Genomic DNA, 14,033 nt, shown 5'->3' on the forward strand with positions numbered 1-14,033 from the left:
AGCCGGCTCCCGGCCGGGCTGCGGCCGCGCCTCCCGCCGGCCCCGGCGGAGCGGCTCTCGCAGGAAGGAGCTCCCTGCGAGGACCCTGTGGCCGGGGAGCTGTTTTTGCAGCAGCCGCACGAGATGACTTCTCGCTTTAGCTTTGTTTGCCCGTTCCTCTTAACTCCTGCGACAGTTTCTGTCCTTCTCCCCTGAGCCATGTGACCCTCAGGTCTACGTGGACAGCTTGGTAATCTATCTGGGGAAAAAAAAAAAAAAAAGGCAAGGGATGCTAATGATCTTCCTTGGAGTTTGTCAGCGGAGCCCCGGCGGCGAGCGGAGGAAGCAGGGCGGACTCAGCTTCCCGCCGGGGTGCGCACCGGCGGGCGGGGGTGCGGCCGTGCCCGCTGGGCAGAGCAGCGGTCCCGGTCTGCTCCGGCTCTGCCGGCGGGCGGCAGCTCGGCAGCAGCCGGGGAGCGGCGCGGTGGCACCGGGAGCATCTCTCCCCGCCCCGGCTCCGTCCCGGCCGGCGGGGGGGGCCGCGCCCGCCCTCCCGCGGGCAGCGCTGGGGAGCGGGGGCAGCCCGGGGCGCCGCGGCGTGTCGTGCCCGCGGTCCTCGTGAACGCGGGCGGGCAGCAAAGGGCACATCCCACGCCACAGCAGAGGCTCACCTGGAGAAACCGGCCAGGGACGTGGGGCAGGGATGTGTGTGTGTGTTTGTGTGGGCACTTCTGGTGGAGAACCTAAAAGCCTAGTACGTCTCTGCAGGAGGAGTGGATTTAGGGCAGGGACCACGAGCTTCCATCACGCAGGGCTTGCTATACCAGCTCCGGGGCCATTGCAAACCCGTCTTGCTCCCGTGGTTTGGATGGCGAGAGCTTTTAGAATAAGGTTTCGTTAAATCCGCTGGCGACCAGGAAGTTTAAAGGCATCCCGAGCAAAAGTGGGAGCAGCTCCCAGGCAGGGGCAGCTGGATCCGTCTGTTTGTGCGTGCCGGGAAGCGGCTGAGCGCGCAGGGAGAGAGCGGCCTTCATGGAACTTGCTGTCTTCTTAACCTCCCTGAGAGAGCAGCCGCCATCTGCGCCAAGGTACAACAATAAGAATTATTAGTATCATAATCACCACGTTTGTTATCGCTGCGACTTTGAGGGAGAAGCCCAGCCCCGGCTCCGGCCCCGGCCCGCTGGACGCCCCAGTTGTGGACTCTGCCTCGTTCCTCCTCTTATTCTCTAAATCGCCTAAAATATTTTTTGCCCCCAATTACCAGCGCTCTGATAGGAGCAGGAGGCAGAGGAATATGCAAGGCTCATAATAAGCCACCTGCTGCGTCGTGCCTAACTCATGTTATGCTTTATTTCATTACTGCTGCCGCGGCAGCAGCACCGGCCCGTGCGTTACAAATTCCCCACCCGGCGCAGACAGCCGGGACAGGACCCCGGCACGCCGCGGGGCCGCTGCTCGGTCAGCCACAGGCACCGATGCTCGGTTGCTGCTGTCGGAACGCGGACCCACGGGCGGTACCTCGGTGCGGGCCCCGGTGCCGCCCGCTGCTGCGGGACGCGCAGCCCGCCCGGCCCGTTCAGAGCTGTCTCTCCCCGCAGTGACCCCCTTCCACCTATTCGCATGCCCACGCGAAGCTATATAAACAGCAGTAATAGCCTCATACATTACACCAGTATTTGTTAGCACGACCATTCCGAGTCATTTCAGATATTTGGACTCGGTCTGTTCAGTGTAGCTTCAACCTATTGGCTTGCCAGCGAGATGTTCATATGGACCCAGTTGCTAAAACCATGAAAACAGACTTTAGCTCTAAACTGTGCTACTCTCCCATCTGACGGATGTTAACACACAAATGAAATCCATTTGGATGTTTTTTTGTTACCAGAAGGCTGCGCTGACGTTCAAATGATCTAAATCTTAGCATCTGGAAGCCTGTACAAGCATTTTTTTCCCCACTGGAATAGGTTTCAAGACATTTCGTTCAACCCAAGCTGAGGAAGGATCAAAAATGGGACACCAGGAAACTGACAATAGCTTCCCATCTAAATGAAACTTTGAAAGTACCAAAAAGAAACAACAACAACAACAACAAACCCCTAAGCCTTTCCATTTACTACAGTCCCTCTGGGTAATCCCAAACCCTCCCAGCCAAGGTCCATCATGGAGCTGCTGCGAGCCACCGGGATGTCCCAAAGGCCACCACGGCCTACGAGTCCCCCCGCTGGCAGAGCGCTCCGCGGAGACAGCAGGCCAGCTTCATCTCAGCAATACTTCTTGGGCTGGGGATTCATTTAGTGTTTTCTAGGCGCAGCAATTCATCGACGCTATGATAGAACATGTTGTGTGAGTGCCATTCAGCCTTAATGAAGATCTGTGGGAGAAGTCGTGCGAGACAATAAATACAGCGGTCCGGATGTCGGTGACTTTAGCAGGAAATAAAGGAGGGCTCCGTGTTAATGAAACAAAGATGTGGGAGCTCCTGGCAAGGGCCTCGAATGTACAGGAGTGCTTAGTACCTCCTGGATGCTCATGAATATCTGTGGTGTGCTTTACACTTCGCATTATGTTTGCAAACCGAATTCTTTTGTCTTTCTAAGGTTTTGACAAACTTGGATTCCAAACAGACCGATTTTCAATCAAATAGGAAGAATTTAAATTATTCAGGAACCCAAGCGGTTCTGTGGAGCCTTTCTTTCTCCCATCCCCCACCTCGGTGCCGAGGATTTAATCCGGTAGCAAGCGTGTCAGGGAGCTATTTCGGCCCTGCCCCAAGGCGGCGGGATCATCTCCCGGGGCCGGAGACCCGCGGCGGAACCGCGCGGCCCGGCCCAGCCCGGCGGCGGCTTCCCCGCCTCCCCTCGGGAGGGCTCCGGGGCCGGGCCCCCCTCTGGTGCCTAGGCATGGCCGAGCTCGCTGTGCAGAGGCGTCGGAGCATCCTCCGGAGCAGTCGAAGGGGATGGGCTTATCCCAAAGGGCGGATTTTCCCGGTACGCGGCGGGAGCGCTCCGCCACCCCGGGCATCCGCCTGTGCCGGTGAGGAGCGACAGCCGGCCGTGCTCACAGCGCACACACAGCACACAAACACACCCAGAGAGCACAGAGCTCAGAAACATACACACAGCACACAGAACACACACAGAGCACACAAACACACAGCACAGAGCACAGAAACATACACACAGCACACAGAACACACAGCACAGAGCACACAAACACACAGCACAGAGCACAGAAACATACACACAGCACACAGAACACACACAGAGCACACAAACACAGCACAGAGCACAGAAACACACAGCACACAGAACACACACACAGAGCACAGAACACAGAAACATACACAGCACACAGAACACACACAGAGCACACAAACACACAGCACAGAACACAGAAACATACACCGCAGAGCACACAGAGCACAGCAACACACACAGAGCACACAGAACACACACAACACACACAACACAGCAACACACACCACAGAGCACACAGAGCACAGTAACACACACCACAGAGCTCACAGAACACAGAACACACACACACACACACAGAGCACATAGAGCACAGCAACACACACAGAACACGCAGAGCACACACAACACAGCAACACACACCACAGAGCTCACAGAGCACAGAAACACATACCACGACACACAGCACAGAGCAATACACAGCAAACACCAAAACTCCACAGCACACAGCAACACAGCACGCAGCACGCAGCATACAACACACAGCACAGCACCACACATCACAACACAACGCTGTCTGTCCCTGCCTCCCTCACCTCTCAACAGTCGAAGCTCCTGGGTATCAACGATTTTTGGCCATCATGTTGTTTACAAAAGTAATGTTAGATACACCTGTGGGATTTACACATCGCATATACTCCCTTTCTTAGTTTCTTTTAAAGGGAAAAGAATTGTATTATGGGATTGTAGCCCGTTACTTGTAGCACAAATTAAAGTGAAAGGGATTCAGTGATGCACTGTTGAAAATATACGTTTGCATACGGTTCAGTCTGTGGTTTATGACAATTAAAACACATTCACTGGGAGCCAGGATTAGGTACAGTATTTCAGGATCAATATTCCAGCAGTGGAAGACACAAAGAGATGATTTGCTCCAGTTTCACAGCCACTCTCACAGAATGAAAAAAGCTAATAGTCATTTATTAAAAAAGAAAAAAAAAAGGGGGGGGGGGGAAGAAAAAAAAGAAGAAAAAAATAGTTGAAATGCTTTTTTTTTTTGGCCTCATTTTCACACTATCTTGCTCATATGGACATTGCAGAAGAAATAAAACAAGTCCTTATTGCATTACTTGGTAATCAGTATGGAAAAGCCCAACCCTGTTTATGGTTAACAAGAATTGTTAATGATATATAAATCATTTGATCTATCGTGCCCTCCAGTCTTAAAGGATAATAATGGCAACCCCAAGCAAATGGTCCTAATTAGTGTCCAAGAAACCACTTCCTAAATGTATCCTTCCAACTCATTCCAGTTTGACTGTCCAGAACAATCTTTTGTTCTTAAATCCTTTATTTTGTATGTAACTGCAAAAATGCTCTGCATACCGGCACTCCAAAAATAGTTCATTTCAGGGTACAGACCAGCACTGGGGGCAGGAGGAAGGACGAGATGATCCCAGTCTCTTGCTGTTACCTGTAAATTGGTCCCAATCATTTGAAATTATATTTCCCTGAAGCCTTGCCTCCTGACAAGTCTCCTTAGAGAAGTACCAAAGGGGAATTAATCAAAAAAATCGAGTCATTGCCGCCACTCGGTCTGCAGCACAAACTTTGAAAAGCCAAACCCAAAACCGTGTCCAGGACCAACCGTGCATATTCGAGCTGCCTGTCACATACTTTCACCCACTCTTTCCACCGTTTCCAAGTGTGATCTGTAGGTTAAATGCACCGTGATATAGCCATAGATACCACACCTCGTGTGGTACCCAGCTGAAGGTTCAGGCACACCCTGGAGGAGGAACAGAGCTTGGCCACTGGGTTATTGTGGCCTTGGTCTTGTCTCCACCGAAAGCAGCGCAGCTCTCGCTGTGTGCTCCCTCAGGACGCCTCTTTGTCAGATGTACAAAATACAAACTGCCATTTCTCATTAGCTGGGGTACCAATCCTGTTGTTTCATGAATATAATCCTCTCTTCCACCGAGTCCAGCATCTTCTGCCACTTTTCTATCCCATAACTACTCTATCACAAAACACCACTCCTTAAGTTTGAAACACAGTGCTGAAAAGCTGAACTACATTGGACACATAAGGCATCTTGGTCCCTTGCATCTTGTTGGTTTGGTGTGGTGGTGTGGGGTTTGGTTGTTTGGTGTTTTTTTTTTTTTTTTTTTTTTTTTTAAATTTTTATTTTATTTTAAATGAAAGCTGGAAGGAAACAGACTTTCTGGCACGGGTTCTCTTCCCAAACGTGACGGACTTGCCAAGGGAAATAGAAATAGAACTTCTTTAAAACGACAGTCAATTACATAGTTGCTGTGTAGTGCTCTTTATGCTGTTTCCAGGAGATAACGCTAATGGGAAATTCTGCAATATTTTAACCAAGAAAATCTGTCAGCGACCTTCCCTGGGTTTAAAACGTCCTTGACTCATTTAAAGTCACGGTAAAACACATAAGATGGGTTGCCAACTCTTACTACCCCAGCATAAATAATTTTACTAAGTCGCGGAGACAACATAGGAGCTGATGCCGAGAGGTTTCTTACTCACGTGTGTGCACGCAGAGCCGCAGCAGTTACCCCTCTGCAAGCGGGCAACTTCGGAGAGCACCACAGCAGCTGCATCCACTGCGCTCTGCTGGCCAGCCTGAAAGCAAAAGCAACCGACCTCGGCTCTCTGCAGCCTTCAGCTCTTTCAGGTTTCATATTGCAAGCGAGTTTGATTTTGTTCTCTTGTAACGGCTTAAACGAAACACTCTTGTTTGGTGATTCGTGATTACACGCGTTTATAAAGAAATTACATCGCCTGGCATTCACAAAGACTTGGCAAATGAGTGGATGGGGACAGGTTACAGAGGCGATTGCGGCAGGTCTAAGGTAACGTTTGAGTGCAGGCACAGCCCCGCCGTTCCCCCCGTCCCCTGAGGACACCCCGCAGTGCCCGGGCAGCCCGAGCCGCCGGTGCGGCGGGACGGGGCCGGCCCGCGGGCCCGGGGGGCAGCGGGGCTGCGGGGCGGCCACTGCAGCGCTCATTTCGCCGGGAACTAGAGGGCATTCACACCCTTTAACTTGGGACCTTGTCCCCTCGCTAACACTATTTCCTCTTCTCTTTCCAAGTTTCAGCTCCTCGAATTTTGCTTGTAAAACATTTCAGGCAGAAATACTTTCATACCAGAAAGTCTTTGACGCCTTTTACTGCTTTACAGAGCTCCTTGATCCAAAGCAACGTTTATCCCTCCAACCTCCGCGCTCTAAGGTGCCCTGCGGTGGCCAGCCCGGGGCCACCGAGCCACTGCTGCGCGCAGGGGAGCAGCGAAGGCGCCGGGCAGCGGGAGATGCCGCCGGGGAGCGGGACCGGAGTCACTTAGCACATCTGCAAGCTGCTGCCGGGCGATTATCAGGTCATTTCTTCCGTAATGCAAACCATGCGCTCCCGTATCACATCAAACCGCTAATTGCGAATGATGCGGTTCGTGTCGGACGTGAGCGGCTGCCCCCGGCCGGGGCTCGGGGAAACGCCCCGGGCAGAGTTGGCGGGTCTGCCCCTTCTTCGAGCCGCGCCGGCGGCTCCCGCGGAGGCCTGGAAGTGCCGGTGCGGGTATCTCGGCCCGGGCACAGGCGGGCCGGTGCGGGTATCTCGGCCCGGGCACAGGCGGGCCGGTGCGGGTATCTCGGCCCGGGCACAGGCGGGCCGGTGCGGGTATCTCGGCCCGGGCACACGCGGGCCGGTGCGGGTATCTCGGCCTGCGCAGCCCGTGCCTGTCCCGCCGGCGCTGCGGTCCCCAGCCGCACCTCCCGACCGCCCCGTTGCTGCTCCCGAGGGAAGCGGTGCCCCGGGAGCGAGAGGGACGGGGCCCCGGCCCAGACCCATTTGTGGCTGCTCTGTGAGGGGCCAGCGGCCGTGCTTTGGCGTGTCGGGTACATTTTAGGGATGGGGGTGTCTAAAGTAGCAGTGCATCCCCGGGGATCCAAATGGCACATATCTCGAGCCACTGCTAGAAAGGACTCCCTAATCGGGGTCTGCCTGAAATCAGTGTCAGTGCAAACATAATTTGTGCTTTGGTATATTTTGGTATCACTTTAGATTGTACAGTTACACAGTTTCTCTTTTCCCATACCCGCCTCCTTAACCCGTATCTTCTTTGAGTCCAATGTCGGTTTTCAGCACAATCTCAGACTGCACATGGTGTTTCTCAGGAGATGCACTCTCACCTCCCAGAGCTCCTTCTCAGGTCTTTTGTCTCGGTCCCATTCCCAACCATAATGTCCGTGATTAAGCATTTCCTTGTCCCAGGTTTCTCAGTATCAACACCACAAGTTTCACCACAGCCAAGCCTCTCCAAAAGCCCAGAGCAGGAATGGAGTCAGGCGCCTCAGTGGGATTGAAGCCTTGCTGCCGGACTCTCTATCCCCAAACTTTTGTTCAGCCTTTTCTAGTTACCTACATGGATTTTGACCTTTTTGTGAAGTTGTGGACTCAAGGTGACCCATCTCCGTTTCTAGGTCCTCTCCTGTTGACCATTCCAATGTAGTGATTACCTCCTCACTCCTTTATGTTTCTTTGCCTTCCCAGACTTGATGGTTCTCAGGGAACACAGCTGCTCCTCAGATGTCTCTTTATTCCTCCTCCATGCTGAGTGTCAGTTTGTTGCCTCGGTTGAAGTCTGCCCTCTGTTCTCTCCCACTAAAGTTCAACCCTTTCTGGTTCTGTGTGTAAATCAGACACTTTTCTCTCCCACAAGCTCTAAGGCCAGCAGGAAGTGCAGACAGCACCAGAGAAGAGGCTTCTTTCACTGATTCCAGACCCAGACAGCCTAGGAAGACCCAAGAAAAGTCCAGAAGGAAATTTGCAAATAAAATTATGCTTTACCCTGAATCTGAGCATTTCTATTGGAATAATCAGAGAATGCAGCTGCACGTATCCAGCAGGTACAGCAGGACATTTGGGTACTTGCAGGGCACGGCTTGTTACAGTTTATGTCTTGGCTAAATTAGGATACATTTTCACATATTTGGCAAAAGTCACATTGTCAACACACAGAGTTCCTAGCACAATATCTCCATGCTGACTGCACTGCTGCTCCAGAGGAGGGGACACAGTGGTGCTTAAAGTCTTTAGAACTACTAATGTGAACATAACAAACAACTTATTTTTCAGTCTTATATAAACTTATATGTGGATGTATATGTATAGGCTAGATCTTTCTTGGCTAAATTTTTGCAAAATATTTACCCTAAAGCAAAGAGGAGTCTGGAAAATAGGAATTTAATTTATTAAATTATACAAGTTCTAAGGAGTTGAAAACAATGCAGCTTTACAGACAGTGAGATACTGACTACACATAAAAATTTATGGAAAGTATATTATTCAGCAGCAGTGAATAGATCTAAATAATTCTCTTTATGATTGAGTGGCTGCATCAAATTGGTTTCAAGCTTTTAATTTTATTTATAAATTCATGTACTGTTCTGTGTGGTGCCATGCAGGATCCAAGAATGTGTACAACATTGTGCCCAGTCTGGAATCTTATTTTCTTTCCTAGCACTGTCTTTACTTGCTTGATGTTTGCATCATCAGTCTAGTTCACAATTTATATAAATTATGAACCTTCCACCTGATGTCACGTTCCATGAATTTGTTCCTTAAAACTAGGCTCTAGGAAAATAATCAAGGAAATAAGCATTTAACTCAGTGGTGTAATCTTAATCCACCTGACGTTAGCATTTAAATTTATAAATGACTGTGCAGGTTTCCTTTAAGCCTCCAGTGACCTCACAGATGTAAATACTGCAGTGGAAGATGAGACCCAACTTTCCAAAGCTGCAGCCCCCCAGGAATCCCCTGGAACTCCTGTACCTGACTTCAGTGCACACATCTATTTCTCAACAGCCACAGAGCTCTCAACGAACTGAAAATCTATACCTTGTACACTATATTGTTGGGATTTATTTGGAAAAATGGTATTCAGGAGAAGTATTGCAGATGAGTTTGGATGATGAAGAGAACATTGAGAAGGCATCTGGTAGAGGGAATGTTGATGGGGTGCTGAAAGACAACTGCTTGTTTTGTCTTTACAGATTGACTTGGTGGATTATGCTGTTTAGCAGTTCTGACCATAACAACAAATAATGATTTAAGAAAATCTGTACATACTAAAATATTACAAGCTGAAGATACATTGGTTTTCCAGCTGAGTGGCCTATTTTACAGGTGTGTGAGTTATATATTTCAGTTAACTTAATGCAGTAAAACTAAACCCACTTTTGCAGATTTCAGTCCCAGTTCCATAATTTTGGTAGGATTCAACTTCAATAGCAGTTTGATAAATTCTCAATTTCCAATGAAAAAAACATTACAAAAATAAGGAACCAGTTTTCTTCATTTGTTCCAAACCATCAAACCTCTACTTTATGAAATAGTTCAAAACAATCAGCAGATAAGGCCTGTAGTCCTTATTTGTCCACAAGTGTCTGGAGGTGTGAGCAAATTGCTTATTTTCAGAGAATAATTGCTAACCATGTTCTGGATATACAGAGCAGGCTCTGACTTCAGTTGTTGCAGACAGCAGGCCCCAAAGGTGCAAAGGCAGAATGTTCTGTCACAGGCTTTAGCTGCAATGTTGTAAAATTCTTGTGGAGGAGAGTGCTTTGATAACAAGGATTTGAAATCAGTTTCAGGGGTGAAATTCAGAAAGGAGTGTTGTGATAAGAATCTGAACTCTTAATTTCAGTGCAATGGTGCTGCTGAGTCTATTCTCATGTGGCCACATATTCCATTAGGTTTGTGTTGCTGCACATGCTGAGATATTGTTTAGGGCCCATACAAAAGGTCATATAGCTTCTGTATCTCTTAAGACTATAGGAGAGTAAACTTTCTGTTGCAGTCCACTGAGTCCTCAAAGATGATGGGAATTTTAAAGAAAACTGTGTGGAAATAAGTCTTTAAAAAGCTGAGCTTCCTTAGATATGCAGCAGAATGTGCCACCTCTGCATGACATTTTGGGAGCAATGGGAATGAGTGTGGCCTGTCAAGAAGAGCATCCTCAGCAGAGACTCTGGCAGGGCACATTCATAGGAACACATCTTGCTTTGCCTCTTGGTACCTCCATCTACAGCCCAGAGAGCTGGCATTTGTGAGAGCAGTAGTAGCCCCAGAACTGGATTTAGTAAATCCTTTGAAGCTGGGATGCTGTGATTTCTCAGTGCCCGTGGCAGGGGTTACTCAGGCCCAAGGTGTACAGTGTTTTCTGTGACTAGTGCATGTTTATGGGCTTTCCATACGTGTGACTTCTGAGCCAAAGCACTACACATTGTTACCTACTTTTCTCATGGTCCAATTGCTTTCCCCTTGTTTGGCAGCTTGTCCAAGGCAGCAGTCCCTAAATAAGGACATGCTGACATGTTCACATCGTTCAGCCCTCTTCTCTGGATGTTAGGAGAGTTTCAACCCTGAGTAATAGGAGCTCTTCCTACAGCTTTGCAATTTACTTGGTAGAGTCTGTTCCTTTCTAGTGGCTGGCTCTAATCTCCTTCTGTATTTTTTCCTGTGTTCTGTGGAACACAAATCAGTATTTTTTTCAAATCACAATTACAGACAGAAAGCCATCTGTGACAGACATTTGGAGAACATGTAATGTATCTTATTGAGCATCTTTTAATAGACTCTGCATTTTTGTATGGACTAACCTTTTTTTGAAGAGAATTAGAAATTTTTATGAAATGCTTTCTAGTGAACCTTCTCACATTCTCAGCTGTCTACGCTAGATAATATAGTCAGTTGTGAGCTTAGCAATGACAGGTATTTTTAAACCCAGAAAGGAAAACAGCCTTTCAATTTCTATGTGCTGATATATTAAAAATCACGTTATAACACTAAATGGAGCATATACTACTGCATGGTGTAGTGCCATTGTGACATCTGAACACAGTAGCAACAAAGTAATTAATAAGTGTGCAGATAATATACAACCTAGCTTTGTTTAAGATTATCTCTGTTAGTATCTGACTCTGGTTTCTCTCTTGGTGTCCCCCTCATCACAACTGCATTCTCAGCCAGAGAAAAAACAGGCAGCTACACAGTTAGAAGAAGCTGATGCCTGCTGACGCTGCCTGCTGACTCTATCATGATGTAAGGAAATATTAGCAAAAATGAGAATTAAGTCTTGAATATCATCTCAGGCTCTCTGACTATATAAATATAAATCCTCTACTCAGCTCCTCATGAAAGACAAGAAAGTCCAGTGCCTACAGAGTGCTTTGACATCAAGCTAAATGAGGAAGGGGAGCAGTCTGAAATGCTCAGGGGTTTGATGATTGTTTTAGTGTTGAATTCTCCTTAGCAGTAACAACCACTGTGATTTTTACAGTGAGCTAGCAAGGAAAGGAAAGAGCATAGTAGGGAAACTGCCATTATATACATGATTACTCACTGCTGTGCCTTTTCCCTTGACTTATTTTTTCTTGTGTTTTGTAAACTTACCTCCTTTCTCATTTATATTAATGTACATTTATGGTACTTAACTGTTAATAGGAAACTACAATTTTAAGATCAAAGAGTAGCTGGTGAGTCAGAAGCACTTGTTCAACAGTTGGTGATTGCAGTAATTTGCTGTTATGTATAGCACGTACAATCACCAACACACAAAATTATAGTATCAATATTAGCTAATTGAAATGCTGGATATGGTAGCATTTAATGGGAAAGGGTTGATTTGCTTTAGCCTCTCTTTCCCTCTGTGATTCATTGCTTTTTCTCTAGCACATATGGAGGGAGTTCATTGCAAGAACTAGTACTGGCATTTCAATTGGAAATTTTGTTTGTACAAGGCATATAGGAATGTAAAGGGTTCCACTTGAGAAGAGAGCCTCTTTCCTCTGCAAATTGGATGAAGATTATGTTCTCTCACAGGAAAAAAAAAAGATTCTAAAACTGTTATTTAAGGATTATAAATGAGGACATATTTGTGGGTACTTGTAGAAGACTTTGAGTTATCATATAATTTTATCTCCAATAAGGAAAAGATACAGCACTTCACAGGTTTTTCTGTCTTTCCTACAACAAAAGAGTTAAGCTGATTATTCAAACAAATTAAAAAAAAAGTTAAAAATAGCATGTCAGTCTACTTCAAACTAGCACTGAATTTTTGTTTTCTTTATCTGTGACTTGAGGTAGCAATCAGCATAAACCAGCACTCATGTAATGCATGGGCAGACAAAAGCCAACCCACTTGTTTTGTGATATGAGGAGGGGATTCTGTGAGGACTGATTTCTGCCAAGCTGGAAAGACCATTTAGAGGTGCAGACAGTAGGCACATAATTCATGTGATCTAGAATCTGTTGGTTGAAACCACTCTGCTGCTGCCTCTAGAGATTGCCTACATGCTTGTCCATGGTTCCTTTCCATCCCTGAAGGCAGGAGGTGGGAGTATCCTGACACACCTTCAGATTGAAGGCTTTATTACCTGTCTTCTACTGTGACCTAAGGACACCAAGAAATTTATCTTTATCAAGGGGTGATAGTTCTCATGGAAGCTCCAGTAAAAAAAAAAAAAAAAAAAAAAGGATTTCTGCCATGTTGTTTTTATCCTATACCAATGGTACAAACCACCTCACATATGGCAGAAACCTCCAATTATTTGTCTGAAGTCACTTAGTGAGCAAGATAGTGAAGGCTTTCCTACAGGACAGAATGCAGGTGTATGAGCTAATTTCAGTGGTGGGCAGAGCTGTGGAAAGTGCTCTGGGGGATTATTCTCTGTGTGTGCATATATGGGACATACATGCATCTTCCCCCTGAACATAAAGCAGGTGATATAGTATATATTTGTCAGCTAAAAAAAAAAAAAAAAAAAAAAAAGTATGTTAAAGGATAAAGTATGTTTGGCAGCTAAAAGGAGTAGGACTGATTGCCTGGTCTCTGAGGGCATCACTCAGCCTTTATGCCCTGAGCAGCCCCACCTGGGCACCCTCTCATACCCTGCCCCTGGGGCCCAGGGCTCTATTTAAGGGGCTCCCTTTGTGTCTTAGCTGTGTGTACCTTTCATGTTATCCTAAAGGAACCATGGTAAGATTTCTACTATTAAGGCTGCTTGTTGTTAGTAGTCTTCTTTTTAATCATATTTGGAAGAGTAGAATATGTGCATTGGTGGGTTTCTTTCAGGAGAGAAGGTTTTGGGAGTAAAATATTGTAAAACTATTCTATTTTCATAAATCAGCAGTTGAATTGAGCTGCCTTCTCCTGCAACAGGTGTAATGGCAGCTTACATCTGCCCCATGGCTGCATGTTTTTTGCCTTTAAGCAAAAGATGCTGGTAAACCCAGACAAAAATACCAAGAATGAGGATTTTGATCTCAGCAAGAAGTCATAACATTTTCTCAGCTGCTGCCTCCAGTGGTAGGTTTTGACAGAATAAGATTTCTTTGACATTATAGGTAACTTTCTGCATTGAATATGTGGGCACCCCCAGCGGTTGCAGGGCATTGCCTCTCTTTTCACTGGATTTAACTTCCTTGCAAGACTGCCTTTCCCTTGCTGTAGCTCTGATGCTCTTATTCAAGCTGTTTATATCTGCTGACATTGGCAAAGAAGAAAAATATCTTGAATGATGTCTGAACCAGGCTGATTATTATGTATGAGGTGCTGCTGACTGTGGCTGGCACGGGTCTGAACTGAGGTCTGAGGGAGCTGTGCCTCACCTAGGAGGCATGGAACACTGTTCCTGTCAGCAGTGGAACACAGCTTCTGGTCCCACTTTAGGGCTGCTTTTCCTTTTGAGTAATTCTTCCCCCTAATACTTCTGTGCTCTAAAATAATGAGTAATTAAGAATAGTTGCCTTGAGATAATTATCAGGTATTTGCTG

The sequence above is a fragment of the Lonchura striata genome, chromosome 9 (genome assembly GCF_046129695.1).
Source record: "Lonchura striata isolate bLonStr1 chromosome 9, bLonStr1.mat, whole genome shotgun sequence".
Taxonomy (NCBI): domain Eukaryota; kingdom Metazoa; phylum Chordata; class Aves; order Passeriformes; family Estrildidae; genus Lonchura; species Lonchura striata.